The sequence below is a fragment of the Scomber japonicus genome, chromosome 12 (assembly GCF_027409825.1).
Source record: "Scomber japonicus isolate fScoJap1 chromosome 12, fScoJap1.pri, whole genome shotgun sequence".
Classification (NCBI taxonomy): Eukaryota; Metazoa; Chordata; class Actinopteri; order Scombriformes; family Scombridae; genus Scomber; species Scomber japonicus.
In genome coordinates this window covers 18,297,484-18,315,093 of record NC_070589.1, presented here as the reverse complement: position 1 = coordinate 18,315,093, position 17,610 = coordinate 18,297,484, and the positions used below count along the sequence as shown (strand labels likewise).

At 39.0% G+C, this 17,610-nt stretch overlaps 1 protein-coding gene across 13 annotated transcripts in view; it reads right to left on the bottom strand.

Moving 5' to 3' along the window:
- The window catches only part of kmt2cb (lysine (K)-specific methyltransferase 2Cb), an 84,344-nt gene extending 82,964 nt beyond the window's left edge, over positions 1-1,380 (bottom strand). For 12 of the 13 annotated variants that reach the window (XM_053330121.1, XM_053330127.1, XM_053330126.1 and 9 more), the window contains exon 1: positions 606-1,380. The gene's annotated coding sequence lies outside the window, so the exon portion shown is untranslated. The remainder of the gene's footprint in view (positions 1-605) is intronic. The other variant, XM_053330123.1, reaches the window with a different exon arrangement.
- Between the last annotated feature and the right edge of the window lie 16,230 nt (positions 1,381-17,610).

The window sequence follows — 17,610 nt, the reverse complement described above, 5'->3', positions numbered from 1 at the left end:
GTTGGCCAACTCAGCGTACCAACTAACGCCTACGCCAAAACACCAAACATTGATGCTTCAGCCTTTTGTTTCCCCGCAGCTTGAGTTAAATGTTGCAGACTTGGGATGGTGGTAAACTTAACGGGGAACCACAACTACACTATCCGTGAGACAACTTCCAACTGGGGTACAAGGCAGTGGATGAGCATTAACACACACACACACACACAAAGGCTCGGTCTATTCAATGAAACGGAACTGTGTTGGGGAACTACAATGCTACACAAAAAGTGAAAATGATACGCTGTACAATGACGTAAGCTTTGGTTTAGGCTTTTCGTTGCCGTGTAATGTTAGTTGTGTGTGACTGTATGGTGAGTATATTGTGTTAGGAGGTGAAAATAGTTAACCACCGCCACACATTTCTCATTATATAGCATCCATGAGCCCCTCTATTGAATACTCCGTTCCGTTGAATAGTCTGAGTCATGAAAACCAAGGCGGCGACAAACCCCCAACATCAGACTGGAGATGGATAATGTTGGCTCAGCTTTGCTTCAGAAAGGTGCATGCCAAACAACTCTAGCTTACATTACAGACAATTAAACTTCTCATTTAAGGCTTACCTTCCAGCCCTATGAATAGCGAATTATCCTCTTCATGTCCAAAATACTGGAGGGGGGTGAAACGTCGCACTTTTATCAACCAGCTAGCTAGCGAGCTAATTTGAGCTAGCTAGCCTCTCTCCAATGAAGCAACACCGCAGTTCTCAAAAATGCATAACGCATATCATGATATTCCGACGTTGCAAGGTTATTCCCAACTTTGCCCATTTGATGGAAAAACAGCTGATGTAAATCCAATAGAAAACCGCTTCACTGGCACATGCATTTGTATGTGTATGTGTGTATGGAGAAGGGGGGGGTCACTTTCCTTTCTCCAATGACAGCTGTCGTCGCACGAGTTCGGGTTATATAGCTAGTTGGTGTTAGCCACCCAAGTCTACGGCCAACAATTTTACCATTAACATTTAAAAAACAAAGCCCAAAAAATCCAAAGCGGTCGCAACAGTCAGCACTCCGAAACTGAAACTTTACGGTGGGGATCCACAAAAAATGTACAGCGACGCGCAACGCAAATGTTGAGTGCCGACCGCTTGGTTGGCAACTGGTCCTATTTTCTTCAGCTGCGACAAGCTGCGGGACCGAGCGCACAGTTAGGACTGCCACGCAGTAACCGCCGCCTCCCAGGACACGTAAAAACAAACATTAGCTTTCTAAAAAAACAACGCTCCGCCTGCCACACTGACCGAACTGCGAGATGACTATGAAATATCACAAAATTAAGTTGAAGATGACGCTTCGGTGTACTCCATAACGGTGGCCATATCTAATGATAAGTGGCACCGAAGCACAGCCCCCTCTAGGCTCCTCAAAAAGTAGATCCACCTCCTCCTTCCACAACTACGACAGATAAACCCTCCCGAATCGGTGTGACTCGCCGCCAAGAGGACGTTTCGTGAATGCAGAAAATGTTGAATAACATCGATGAGAAGTAATGGCAAAAACACAACGCAAACCATTAGTCAATTTCTTCAAAATACTCTCTGACCCTGCGGAGGGATATGGGCATTTAGTAAATAAAATAATGACTAGGAGGGCTAAAAAAGATGGAGCCCGGATTGAAGCCGGGTTGGATGGGGATTGCCAGCCCTTAATGCTACAGCTCATGCAAATCTTTGCCAGCAGAAGCAGCAGCTGTAGTGACTCCAAACAGGCATCATCAGCCTTCTCCAGTGGAAAACACAGCGATAGATTAACTTTAATACGCGACGTGGTGGATCAGGGCTCGTCCTGATAGCACCCACTCAAATAGCACACAACCAAATAGCAAGCTAGCCCATGACAACGTCTCCTCTCTCCCCCTTTTTTCTTTCTCAGACAAACACATGGGCGTACACTGATGCAGGCATTGCAGACATTAGGTGTTTAGTAGAGGTGGTTTGCAAACTGGCAGACATACTGTACATGCAGGGGTTAAATTTCGGAAAAGCCCCCAGGGGTCGACTTCCAGCGGCTATACATAATATGTAAGAGTCAGTTGGTGTTGCGTATTTATTTGCATTTTGCTGTTTTGGGGCTTTTGTACAGTTTTAACTTACTGAGTTTCTTCGAGTGTAGCGGTCATAATATTGACTGGAAATAAACACAGCCCTATTCCTTTAAATGGTAAGCCTTGGCACCTCTTACCTAGACTATGAGCGCCTCCTGCTGGACATTATGACTCAAGTCAAACAGTGTATGCAATTCATTATTATTTTTAATTAATGTGAATGATGTGGAGACAAGCAAAGCATATCATGTTGCAGTACTGATGGATGAGGGAAAGAAATCTGTATAAGTAAAACGAGTGGAGAAACTTGAACGGAGATGCCTCCAGTTATGCGGCTCAGTCAGCAGATATCAAACCAAATAGACACCAAAGGGTCTTCATCATACATCAACTGAGGGAATGTCTTTTGGGAGAATCGTGATACTGGTCTAAGTTTCATAAAGGGTCAAGGGTAGTAAACTAAACTATAACTACTGAAATGAAGGAAAGTAAAACAGAGAAAAAGAGGAGCAAAGGAGATTTTAAGTAAAGCCAACTAGTGTATAAAATATGTCATATGGGCCTGGTAAAAACACTTCAAGTAGGCCTATATTTCAGCAACCCCTTTCAGTATGCTGTGGCCTTTCAGCAAAAGCAGGAAACATAATAAGAATTGGCCCATATATGTTTACAGAATGAAGCAAAGTGCCTAAAACAATATGGTCTTTTTTCTTATTCTTCTTTTTCTTTGCTATTCTGCATGGCTGAAAATGCAGGGTTAGGAAATAAACAAACCCAGCATTAAAACTTACTTGTTTCAATAATAATTGGTTTATGCACAAAAACTGTTTATTTATCACATAATTCGCCAGCAATGTTTCATGAAGAGAAAATAATATGTTATTAACATCTATAATGACTGTGTAGTCTTCATATATGTAGTTAATTATTTAATGAGACACTGTGTAGTATCATGGACAGCTTTATGGCATCAAAAGTCAAATTTCTAGTCAGCAGTGTTGCTTGACAACAGTGAAGCGTGAAACACTGCACGTACAGGTGTCACTTTCTAAATTATGACCTTGGAGCGGGTGTACTTTTACACCACTAACCACCATTGACCTAATTACCTTGAAACACACAAAGCTGCTGTTAGCTTTGTGACCCTAAATGTGGCCCTTATTTCCTACATGGCAAAGCTAATAGAGATAGGTCCATAGACTCAAGACTGTTACTGCCAAATGTGACTCAATACTTGATATCGAGTTGAGAATTGATATTTTTGTAATAAATTATTTTATGTTGGAACTGGAACTCAATTTAGGCCAATTTGTAAAGATTTGTCTTATATCATTATATGTTTGTTTTATTCTTAAATGGGCCTTTTTTCACAGCAGACATTTTGACTAGTCATGGTAGGGAATGCACAGGTGTTACTAATAATATTAACAATGCCTGTGTCTATTGTGACAGTGAGCCACCTGCACAATACCAGGACCCTGAAACTGAAGCAGCAAAATAAACCTCAGCCATCATTATTTTTTATTATTTACACGTGTGCCTTTTCTTTTTATGCCAAAATGTCTTCCATGATAAAGGCCTATTACAGCCAACCAACCCTTGGCTTATTTCATATTTATGCAACAATTAAACATGAAAAACTCCAAAAATGGATGTGTATGTTACAAAAAGTTCCCATTTGTATTTTCGGGTATAGATTCATAAAACAGTTCTTTATATTATAAGGGACCTGTATAAATTACAATGTAAGACTTAACAACTTCTCATTTAAATCACAAAATCAACACATGGAAACAAAGACTAAACCAGCACTCTTTTCTGAAATAATATTAAAATGTTATTTGTTTGGGTTATAGAAGAACAATTTTGGCTTATTACAGACAGAGGGCAGTATGGCTCTATTTTATAAAACACTTGGGTCGCTTGAACACATGGAGTAATCAGATCAAATTGGCCATTATTATTCAACATGAAAAATGCAGCCAGACTGTTATTCTCAGACTATTGCTCTTTTTATATCTCTTTTGCCAGGTTGAAAAGGCCAGTGGAGCAGCATTGAACCCAGTGAAAGAATACAGATTCAATAAGCCTATAAGTATGTCCTTACTGAGCTTATGCAAGTACTATAACACAAACAAAAACTCAATGTGTTCCACTAAGTTCAGTATGTATTGGTTGATGTTGAGTCATGTAGTGGAAGGTAAATCCATATGAACTTACTTCACCTATGTAAACATTTCTGAGACTTTCCCCACTTGTTGTGCTTAACACTATATGTATGATTTCAATTTTTGATGTAGATTTATATAATTATTAGCAAACAAATGTGTTTTAATACAATGAGTGATTGCAGCAAAATAAGACATAATTATATGCTGAGTGGATAAATGCTCAAGGAACTCTTTCCTGGATGTTGAGCTTAATTGATGCCCTTTGGCTATCAGCATTAAGGACTAATTTCAAGAAAATACCAAGGCACTGTGACTGCAAGATAAAATAAGCTATTTTGAGGGTAATGACCTATGCAACTGTTAGCCATGCAAGCCATCATGTGGGTGTTAGTAAAGTCTTGAAATGCAGTGGTTCAGCTAGCTTGTCTCACAAATAATTGCTTTCTGTTGGTGGTTGTTTTCCCTATGGTGATTTAGATTCATGCCATTCATGCAATATAATGAACATTATATAGGTCTGCAAATGCTGTAAATTGTCATGTGATGCACATGTGAAGCATGGGATAATGCACAACTATCCACATTTTTAAAAGATGTATACCAGCACTGAAAACTGATGTGAACCATGCAGTCAGGCTCAAAATCGTCTGTAGAAATATCAGATCATTATTTTGCAGTTGCTGATAACATCAGAGTTTCAGGTTAACAATCACCTTACTTTTCAGTTTCCCTGTATATTTCTTACAGGAAGCTTTTAGTGACAAAGCACTGATGCTGCTCAGGGTAGGACAAAAAGGAGCTGCATTGGAAGTTGCAGAATAATAGGACAGACAGCTGGCAGGTGAGCAGATGGATCATATTAATATAATAGAGGAGAAACATGAAACCAGATGCTGGCTGGGCTCTTTGTCTGTAGAAGAACAGGTATTGTCTAATTCAGCTCATATTAATTCACTGCACAGCCAACTAATTATCTTCCATCGTTACACACAGAACACATTTCAAAACTTTAGTATGTTGTTAAAAAATTAGGCTCAGTGTGAGTGCTGAAAAACCACAGAGAGTACACAAACTTCAAAAGGATTCAGGAAAGGGAATCTGTTTTAATCTTTAATTTCAAAGAGATAAAATGATAAATATTTCAGAGACAAATTTGCATCATAATTTCTTCTGACAACTGGGAGTTTAAACTCAGTGTGGAATGACTGTTACCTTTAAATAGAGAGGTTTTTATGAGTCTAATTAAAGAACAAAAATGTGAACTTTTAAGAATTAAACTTCTTGAAGGAGTTTGTCTGATTGATGTAAATTAAACACGTAAAACTGGATGAGTGGATGTGAGAAAAAGACAAAGAAAGACTGAGTGATATTGCAGAAATCAAAAGTCTTTGGTCTTGAAAAGCTTTGAGTAAAGTGGATAAAAGTAGAAAATGAAAGTTTTAGGTCTCAGCAAAATAAGAAAATGTATCCAATGTATTAGAAGTTATGAAGAGATGGTTTTATTAAATTATTCAGTTACAAGTAATAGGAATTCGGTACAGGCATACACTTCATTAATTGGATCGGCAGTCATCCACGACACAACAGAACACATTAAATACATTCTCATTAACAATGTCTTTATTAAATTCAGGTTCTCATGAGTGACCATTCAGTCTTTCATGGTGGGCTGCCAGTTCAGCTTTTGTGCCACAGCAAGTCCTGACTTCATGTCTTTTTTTATAGTGATATATAAGTGATATGATTTCATGTGGGAAAAACAGAGCACTGATTTTGTGTATCAACAGATACCCTGAATTGAGGAATCAGAGGAATAAACAAATGAATCAATTAATTGATGAGGAGACCGTGGTTGAAATGAGGGTCATTCACCTCATTTCAGTGGTGCCTGGCAGCTCTAAAATCCTGAAATGTATTCTTTTCTCTTTTTAATTAATTGAACACATTTATTCTTTAACACTATTGTATTCTATTACTTTGTTCTATATCAGTTTCTTCTGATATTGTGTGTGACTTTCAGTCAAAAGGTCAAGCTGACCTTTCTTAGTCCTTTTATAACTTGAAATTGATTGTGGCCCCGAATTATTTTTGAACTGATAAAATACTGGAAAATTAATCCACGCTTTGCAGAAAAAAAATAAATTGAGGCAGGGGGGATTTGCTATTCTTCTGACTTTTGCACAAGCTTTAATGTATAAAGGCTTCTGAGTGCAGTCCCTACTTGATGAAGAATTCTATTGCCCATGGCTGGAGGAGCTAATTAGAATCTATTTATAATCATAGGGGAATATATCCAAAGAGCTAAGAGAGTGAGAGGATAGAGAGAAGGGGCGAAAGGGGGGAGTTGATGTCATAAAATCAGTCTGCATGCTGTGATATCAGAAACCAAGACGTTCACATCCAAGGAGCCAGACAAAACCAAATTAACAGGTTCACACAGACACAACAGAATTTCTATCTTTTCTTCAGAGTCTAGAGGGAAAGGAGAGGGGCAGCAATTTGTGTTTGTCTGTGAGTGTGTGTGTGTGTGTGCGTGCATGTTTGTGGTGTGTAAGTACATGTGTTTGATGGTTTGCACCTGCAGGATGACCAGATTTCCTGAATAAAACACTTGATATGAAGTGAAAATGATGCCATGAGCTGACAAATTCATGAAGCTTTGAAGCAGTCAGATAAAAAACCATGTCTTTTTTGAAAGTGGGAGATTTTAAATTGGTCAAATTTGACCATAATACAACGCAAGGGTTAAATTTACAAGTTTAAGAAACTTCTCCTAACAGCCTTCAGTAGTCAAGTCTTATGTAAAGCTCTCTTGGGGCAGTACAGAGAAGCCTTTCTCACGAGGACAAGAAAAAGAGAAAATGAAAAAGCAAAGTGTTGAAACAATCACAACTAATTCATCAAATATAAAATAATGATACTTTTGCATATTAATCAGCAAGATTGTAATTCTGCTCTGTGCATCTCTCTGGCTAACCTTTGTGCTCAGCAGTTGCATCATCAAGGATTTTAACCAGGAGCAGGCTCTGCTTCACTACTCTGTGCAAAAAACATGACATGCTGTCAGCTCTTGTCTGTTGCCAGACACTTATGTTTATGCAATTCTATGGCTGAGAGCAGATGCAAACCAATGAGTTCAATGTGCATCACCCATCACCCACTTACATGAAGGCATTAATAGTCTGATTGGATTTGCGAATCACTAAAACATCCAGTCACATGCTCATAAAAGTAGGACACCAGCATGAGCAGACATGTCAATACACTGTGCTTTAGCTTGTATGGGTTATGTCACATTACCTTGGATAAAAAACAACTTAGTTCATCAATATTTATTTAAAGGCATGGACACAAAAATAGTACAAAATGAAAAAGCCTCTGATCCACATATAACATCCCCATGTGCTCCACATTGATCAATCATTCATTGATGTGACAGGATAAAAAACAGCATATATAATGAGATGTTTTTGTCTCCCTGTATTTATTAAGCATGGGCTACTTGCCATTCTTGTCTGACACATCATCTCTATACTGTCATCCTTTTTTTCCTTTACTCAAACTGTCCCTACGTTTCACAGAAGAGAGATTTTATCTCTCTCCACTTTTTTGGGGAAAAAGCAACAAAGAGCTGGTAGGCACACCCAAGAGGCCTTATTAAAGCAAAGGTTAAATCCCACTCTACTCTGTCTTACACGTCATACTTGTATCCATGCTACAAGTTCTCTAATATCCTGGACTCTCTCCTGCACTCTTACTCCTCACTCCTCAGAGACACTAGGCCCTCTGTACAGGATGGCCCAGTAATCCTGCTGGTGTTAAAATGAGCCCAGATGCTTCTCTATGTTTCATCTGAGTACCCTGAGGAAAAAGGAAACAAAAAGGCCATTTCAAACTTATCTGGCTTGGGTCAGAGGTTATTCACTTCATTATTAGAAGTAGTTGTTTTTCCATTATATGTTGCTGTTTTTAAAAAGAGGGAGGCAAACAGTGTCATTGAAATCCCAAGTGAGCCCTCAGCATCGCCACCTCTCTTGCAGTCATTTGCTCGCTCATGAAAAACTGCAACAGAAAATTTCCGTGTGAGATGCTTTTGTTGCAGCATTATGCCCTTTATCTTGGAAGATTTAATTTGGTATTGTATGGCATCATAAAGCAGCCCGCTGCTGCATAAATCAGTTGCCTGACTCAGATAATGCCTTATGGAATTTCTCAAGCCTGCTGCAGCTGTAGAGGAGATGAATTCATAGGGCTCAAGTTCCTATATAAACCTGAGAGAAAGGGTAGTGGGCCATGAGACACCAGAACTGATGCCCTGTCCTCAAGCCATATCGGGGAGTGAAGTGAATGTGACAGAGAAGATTGAGGCAGGCTTAACTTTAAGATCGCAGGCTTGTTGACAGTACAGTCGTCAGAGGAGAGAAGAGGAGGGTAAGCAGGGGGAGAGGGTGAATGGTGGGGGTTGATCAGGGCGCTATACGCTATTTTTCCAGCTAAAATTATTTTGCATTAAGATTCATAGTACTGTGTAATATTTCACTTGGATTGCTGCTGTATGTGAATCTCAAAGATGTGTTGCTGCTATATGAGCCATTGCAGATTTAGTAATAATCTCAACTGAACTGCTATTTATTAGTTAGCTGCTATTTAAGAGCTACATTCTTTCATTAATTAATTCTGTTTTTCTTTCCTTATCCTTATAATTTCTCCATTCTTTGACCTTTGAGTATAGGTGTCTTACATACTGTTTTTTTAAAGGGCAATATAAACTTCTATGTGAAAAACGGCAGGCTTAATTTCAAAACTTTTGTTTTGATTAGTTTTGATAATTTAGCACACTGGGTTATCCATCTGACAAATATGAAAGACATAATCAAATTATTCAAAAGAAAATTGTACACATTTTTGTTTACAGTGTCTGTTTTGACAGTGAGAGTCTACTGATGCTTATCAAATCTGTTGAAATAAACCTTCAACATTACACCACATATCACACTCACTCCAATATCAGTGTGCCAACAAATGTCAAACCATCGTTCAATTTGCCTCTGTTTTATTTATTGTTTGTCTCCCCAGAAATATGAATCCAGGTAATAAGCTGCGGGAGAGAGAAATCTGTGACAGTTTGTCGCAAGTGTGATTCTGAGCACTAGACAGGAAATACAGCCACTCACATACATTGTGTTATCAAGGTGTCATATTGTTGGTTTACATACCAATGTGTCATGATTCCTGCCTCAGTCCTGTGTCTCCCTACCTGTTGCAATTTTCCCAGTGGCTCTCTCTCCCTCTCTTTCCCTGTGTGTGTGATTGTGTGAGTGGAGACAGGTGTGCTGGAGTCAGAGCAGAGCTGCAACCCATTCCAATCCAGCCCTGCCAGATCGTAGCCTCTGCTCAGTCTACGCTTCAAGGCATTTTCTCCTGCGTTTATCAGTTTTCTTGTTGTTGCCTGTTTTTCTGAGCCTGACCTTGTCTCTTGTTGCCTGCAGTCCCATCTGCTCTGGCTCCCATCCCTGTCTCCTGTCCCTTGTCTTGTCAGCTCTGCTTCCATGCCCTGGAACTCTGCTCTACCCAGCTTCCACAGATTCTGCTGTGGACCTGCTCCTCTTGCCCCAGCTTGCCTAAGCCCCATGTTCCCAGCTTTGAACCCAAGTCTCAGCCCCAGTTTCCCAGCTAGCAGCCCGAGCACCAGTTATCAGTCGAAGCTTTTCCAGACCTGCATTCCCTCTTCCATACCTTATAATAAATACTTTGTTCCTACCTTATTCCTGTCTCATTGCTTGTTTCCACACTTGATTTCACCTGCTTCAGCCCCACATAATGAGCTATGATAAAATGTGGATATTTCAGAAGTGATTTGCAGCCATCTACATTTCTCCTCATAACTTCTCTAGACTGGGCACAACATCAAAAATCATAGAGAAATAATTAATAACTGCTAAATTAGGATTTGGGAGAGAAAAACTTGGGTCCTTAATATGAAGCACTAGTCAAAAGTTTGGACACACTTTCCTATTCACTTAAATGAAAAAGTGTGTTAAGATATATTTGCACACATAAGACCCACATACCATTTACATTTTCTGATTTAGGTAATATATAGACAATATGTTGTTGGCCAGCATTTTGTGGACAGGGAAGCCAGTAAAACAGGAAGATCTCAGTATCCATCCTTCCATCTACTCATGGAGCAGCAGACACCAAAAAGAGATGGTTGTTTGTTTGTAGTTTACCACAGGGCTAACACACATCTCACTTGAGCCATTATTGTATATTTCAGTGGTTCACCAAACCTCCACTGAGACTTGTAGCCACAGTTTTATAAAGGATGGCCCTTTCCATTTGAACAACCTGCAACTGTCCACCAAGCCTGTGTATAGATAGACCTCAAAAAGGGCTTGAGTATCTGTCTGTTTGGCCTCCAAGAGAGAAAGAGCCCCTTTTCTGGGTTATAAATACATGTATGTTATTCCTGCTACATCCAGTGTGATACTCAGTACCTCATCATGTTTCTGAGTGTAGCCGACAGATAATTCCTATTAGTATTAGTATTAGTAGTTTACGCGAAATAAAGTGACTGTAAGTGACGGAACTAATTGGCGGAGAAGTGAAGTTCGGTGGGGGACTATTATTGGCATCGCACATCCCATGTAAAGTGGGTCCCGCCAAACGTCTTTCAAAGTTGTTTATTTTAGTAATAAAGTTGTGAAAAGGCGTGCATCTTCATCCCCCACAAGCTACATGATAACGACGATATGATGCTCAAAATGAAGGGCGTAACAAGAAGTCAAAGAGGTGCGTTCAGTGTTTTCTAAATTCTAATCTGTTTTCTAGCATCAAACTGATCTGCATTAACTATAGCTGTGATGCTGTCATTGTGTTTGTGTTATTAATGTCAGACATTGAAGTGACACTTAATACTAATAGTGCACATATTTCCTTTCTTTGTGTTTTATGTTACATTTGCTCAACAGGTGTATGAGGATAGTGAATGCAGCTACATTTACATGAATATTGAATGTTAACTGCCCACTAAATGTTTATGTATTTAGGCAAATAGTTGAAGTTCAAGCTCTTTTAAAAAAAAATATTTTGGAGGGAAGGAGGGAAGGCATGAAGTAATATTTACCTTATAAAGTCTTTTATAAACCAGTGTCTAATACACTGTATCTAAAACTAATGTGTTGCTTAAATGCATGATGTCTCCAAACTTCAATATTATGATATATGTGTATTATATTAAACTAATTTGTTGGCACACAGTAATAGTATCTGAACTGTATAATATCAGCATATTTTTCTTGCCTGTTATTACTGAAGCAATTATGCTTTCTATGGAGAGGTGGTAAGAGACAAATATGTAGGCGAAAGAGACAGCCATGCAGCCAGTCGAAGTGAATCTTTGTCAGCAGTATTAAGCCGAGCTTCTGTAAGTGAGGATGTCAGTCAGAGGGCTACAGTAGGTGAGGATTGGGCTGATTAACATATGAGGAGAATTTACTGAAATGTCATTTTTCTTTGCATGTAACATTAAGTAATTCATCATCATGCAGTGTTTGAACCAACCTTAGTCATGGGTTTGTTTTAAAATACATTTTAATATCCCTTTAAGAGTGTTGCAAAAGTAGTCGTTGCTCATTATTTAATTCTTTTTGTAAATAGCCTTTTATGAATTTGCCCCCTCTAATATACTCTGCATGTCCATGCTTTCTGCACAGCTTTTTGTCATGTGATGAATGAACTAAATGGTTTTTCCCTTTTTTGTCTGTAAGAGAGATTTAGATGTGCAGTAATATTCTAATAAACTCTGCTGTGCCAAGTAATATCAGATCTCAACTTGAACTAAGAGCATTCGGCCAAGTTACAGTATGTAGTCAATAAAACTTCTCACAGTGCTGGGAGATGAATAAAACCAGGCAAAGATACAACTCTAAAGTCCTATAAAGGCTTACATGTTACTATAAATGTGCTATATGTACAGCTTCTGTGCTGGCAGTGGAAAACAATGAACACTCTGGCAGGCACAGTTGATCCATGTTTCAATTGAATCCAGTTTTTTATACACTACAGGAAGTTCAATAAATAACTCCCCTTACATTTAAATCAAAGATATTACACATACATTAAATACATGAAGGCAGAGGGCCTTGAATGCATCTGAGGAGTCCGTTATTCAAAATAATTCAGTTAAAGCATCTTGATTTGTTTTGGTTGTCTGAAGGTGATATTAGGTTGGCTTTTTCAATTATATTTTTGTTTTGACAAGCTTTCTAGAAGATTAAACACTGTTAATACTCTATCTTCTGTAATAAGACATTTCTGTCATGCAAATTGAATCTTTTGAAGTCCTCTCTTTTTGAATTTGTGAAATTGTCTATTACAATTTGTGCTGAGATCGACTTGGTTGTTGATTCTGTCTCATGTCTGGGCTGGGAAAATTAAATAAACCAGTCAATCAGTCATCTTATTATTGAAGGTATCTGTCAGTGATACTGCAGGTTGGTGATGACTTGATCAAAGGTTTAACAAGTGAGGTAGGAAAAGTAAGGAAATACTTGGATTTGGAGGGCATATCCTTTTGGTTTTGATGTTCTGTAGTTAGCCTGACCAGTTGTCTGGTTGCAGTTGTTTCCTGTTCAGCTGTGTGTCAGAGCAAACTGATGAGCCCAGCTGACAAGTTGGCAGTTGTAGGAACATTAAGGTTTGATAATGTTTTCATCAGTCTTCATCTTGTCTAAGCCAAATCTCTCAGCTGGCCACGAGGGTGCAGAGTCCATCTGTCAACAGTTAAGTAGGTACTCTTGGTAAATGATGTGTGCAGGTAGTAGGTTATTCATAGTAGAGTACTAGACACAAATTTGGACACACTTTGGTTCAGTGAATTCTCATTCCTAGATGCAAGATGCTCTTGTTTTCATGTTTATTGTTTTTGATGTCTGTAGCTTTGTTTCAAAGTTGGTCAGGGAGAGGGTGATGAGGTCAGCAGCCAAAGAAAGAAATCCTTATGAAAAGAAACAGCTGCTGCTTTACCATAATTGCTGGCTGGACATAAATCATAAATATGTGTCTGTCTGTCTGCTTGAAAAATAATATCTACATAAATCCTTGAAGGTAACTGGAATTCATAAAGAGACTAATTAGGATAACATACAAGCTGTCTGAATTAGGTCACTTGGGTTATTTGCACAACCGTTTGTAAAAACACCCAAAAGTCTATTGCACAAACCTTCATGTTCTCATGTATTTTAGAACAGGGTCTTTGACAGTCCAAGGGAAGATGCAGTGAACCAACATGAAATGGGTGACAACTATCCCAAATTCAGGTGCTGGACTGAATGTGAGGCTGCTGAATAAGTGATGCCATCCAAGTCCATTAGGGAATTGCCAGAATTCTCTTTGCTGGCTACCAAGAGGCCACTTCAAAGTTTGATGAGGCAGACGATGAGATTGCACATGTCACCTGACCAAGGTTCTTCCAGGTGTTGTGAATGGAGATCACATGTAAAATGCTGATTGAACAAGGTGTTTATATAGACAGCACAGAGAGAGAGAGAGAGAGAGAGAGAGAGTTGCCGACCCAAAATAAACACAAAGCTACTGATATTTAGCAGGTTTTATGTTTACCACCTTCACATTCTTAGTTTAGCTGTTAGCATGCTAATCTTCGCTAATAAGCATAACACAAAGTACAGAGTCTGATAGAAAGAGTCTGCTTCGTATTGCTTGGAAGTAGCCAAGAAAAAATCTTGCAGTTTGGCAGATCACAGGCTCTTTGAAATGTTAAATATAATCTCAGACATGAAACACTAAAGGTCTTCTCTAATCCTCCGCCAAACAGAGTGGTTATCAGGCCAAAAGTAGTGCAAGAACAGTGTGGGAAATAAATAGTCTGTGGCTGAGGCATTTGCAGAACCACAGGCAACAGATTCAGGTGAAAGTTGAGCAATATAAATAAGAACTGGTTCCTAGATGTTTTGGCCCCTTATAATAAAGCAATATCTTTGTGAACACCTTGTCAGTCGTTGCAGAAGGCTGTGCCATTTTCAAACTATTTTTTTCATCAGACTTCATCAGAAGTTTTTTCATGCTTGTTAAAAGAAGGGAGAGATTTAGAGAAAACCGACCATTAGTGGGAGGCATTCTGGATCGAGAGGTTTAAGGCTGCGTTCAGACTGCAAGCCAAAATCTGATTTTCAGCCAATCTAGATTGGAACCAGATGGCTCTTATGAAGTCTGAGCAGTCATAAATCACATGAAATCCGATTTTTGCAAACCAGATCGAAACCACCTTTGGGAGGTAGTTTCAAATTGCAGTTGGACAGATGTGTCTGAGTCTGAACAGCTCCAAACACTCAAATCAGTTTTCACTGTCCGTGACGTCTCTCCACATCTCTACGATACTCTACGTCACTCTATGTGACACCAGACCCGTGCTTATTCGAGTTGTTGTTGTTGTTGCTAACTGATATCAATGGAGGCAACGGAGGACGTTGAAAACATCAGTCCTTGGACAGAGGACGAAACCAAATTCTTAATTAATCTTTGGGGACATGGCTCCGTTCTCTTACATCTGGTTTGTTGTTGCTGTCGCTGACATCACACAATACACACTAGATGATGCCTCCGCTCCGATGATGTTGCCACAGCAACCTGTCAAATCCGATTTGGACACTTTGCACTTACAGTGTGGACAGTCAGGCCTAAAAAATCGGATTTGAGAAGGAATCAGATTTGAATCAGATTTGCCTGCAGTCTGAACACAGCCTAAATTAGACTTGAAGCCATCTACTAGATTATATTTATTCTCAAAGAGCAGGATTTTTTTTAGTACATCTTAGTTAAGGTTTATTTTTGTTGGAGTCAACTGCAGATGAACTTTGAAATGAGTTGGTTATGCATGAATATTAAGAGTTGGCAGAGTCGAGTGTACTGCAGTATGGAAGCTAAGTTTGTAAAATGAGCTTGAAAGAATACAGAATTTCTTTCCTTGTATTGAAAAATGAATATCTAACCCTTACATACTGTTCATGCGCGGATGCTTCACAGTATTCCTTCATAATTAGTTTCTATACCAAATGTCTGAGCTACAAATCTGTTCCTAAATACCTTATCAGTCCTTAAAAAGTATTCTTAAGGTTAATGGAGAAAAAACATTCTCACTCTATGGTCCTATGTTACATAAAAACAGGAGAACATTCCAGTAATGTGAAGAATGTGAAGACTGCAAAATGTTTGAATGGTGATTGTTGAACTTATGAATAGATTGGGGTCACATTTAACCCCTAACACAATGAAATATTTCCATTTTCTTTTATTCTGGGTCACTGTAGGAAAAATCTTAAAAATTTCAGGCTGAGGTGTTTAGGGTCCTTCCACTGCTCTCAAATGAAAAACAGATAACATTTTGTTCTTATTTATGGGTATAAGATGAAAGGTTGTATTAGCTAGCAAATACTCTGAAAAGATGGTTGTAATGTGTTTTGTAGTTATATTCTCTCCAAATGTTTGTATCCCCCAAGAGTATATATCATATTGTGTAAAGAGTATTTGATAGTATTTGATTTGATACCATCCTGATGAAGGCAAGATAGCAGAATAAATGTTCAGTGAAGAAAGCATAGTGTGCTGGAGAGACGTTAAGGCGATAATAATAGACCAGGACATTTATCGGACACTGCAATAAGTAGACATACATTACAAACATACACACACACACATACACACACACTCACTCACACATATACACACACACACTCACACACACAATCACAAACACACACACTCACACTCTCTCTCCCTCTATCTGTCTGTGTAGACATTTACACTGAGAAACTGAAATGAACTGCAAACACTTTGAGTCAAACAGGAGAGGAACTTATTTCCAGTGAAACCTGTAGATATGTTTGTAGGTCATGCTCTTGTAATTCATGTTTGATCTAGACTTTGACAGCAATGTTGGCTGCACAGATATCTAAAAACATAATAATTCAGTCAATAAACTTGAACTACAAACAGAAAACTGAGGCACCTTTTCCTTATCAGGTATCATGAATCATTACAAGTTTTCTCCACTGGGTGGCACACTAAGACCACAAATGAATTTGAATGACTGCAGAGCACAAATTAATCTGGATGACTGTTTGACTTCATTATCTTCTACTGCAATCCTCTGAAACAAACTAGTCATCAAGATAACTCAGAAATAGGTATAGAAGTAAACATGGTCAAAATTAGAAACACAAATATATTTCTATAGGTTACAACTAGTGGCAAAATAATTCAGTGCTTTAACACACACACAGTCGTTGCCATGGTAGTTAACGAGGGGGCAGCATGACAACAGAGAGAGGCAGGGAGGTTCAGGTTCAGAATGGGAGAGGAATAGGGTGCACATGTGGGTGTGCAGATCAAAAAGTATAAAACATAGCCAGACCAAATTACACACGTCTATAGATGAGACTTGTGGCTACATTTTAACGTTTGAATGAAGTCTGAAGCTGAAAGTATGCAGGAATTATGTATATATTTTGAAAAGCCTGAAAAATTGCAGAAAATCACACATTTAAGGCCAAAATGTGCACTTCCTGTTGGATTTAGGTCAGTGGTGTCAGTGCGTGATTTGTAGGTCTTGATAAGACAAACAATTGAGTTTTGCTATGATCTTTCTACGGCATTCCTATCAGGCGTAGTGGACGTCTAAGTGTTTCTAGATGGTGCTAGAGAGCACATTTTGGCACTTTTGGGGTTAATTTTTCAATTTTATCAAACCTATGGCCAGACCTAATGTACGTGGTAAATTTGGTGCCTTTCACAAACCCAAGGACGCTTTACAGAGAAAAAAAAAATCAAACAAAACAGATCAAAACAAGACTATGCAGAGGAGGATGCAGAGAAATGTTCATTGAAAAGAAAAGTTTTTAACTCAGACTTGAATGCGCAAAAGGGCCATGGCCCTGAAGGACCGCCCTTCCAGGGTGGACAGTTTGGTACGTGGGACGGTGAGGAGGTTGCAGGTGGAGGATCTGAGAGACCGAGAGGGAGACTAGGGAGTCAGGAGTTCGCAGATGTTTACGGGAGCCAGGTTATGGAGTGCTTTAAAGATGAGATGCGGGATTTTGATTTTCATCTGGGACAAACTGGTTGGGAGAGGATGGTGGTGATGTGGGCTGTGCGTGTAGTGTGTGAGGATTCTGGCTGCTGAGTTCTGGATTTTATGGTAGTCAGTGTGGTACATGATGAATGCATGAAGCAGGGTCTGAGCATCAGAATTTGAGGGAAATGGGCAGAGGCGTGCAATGTTATGGAGGTGAAAGAAGGATGTCTTGGTGAGGGATTTAATATAAGCATC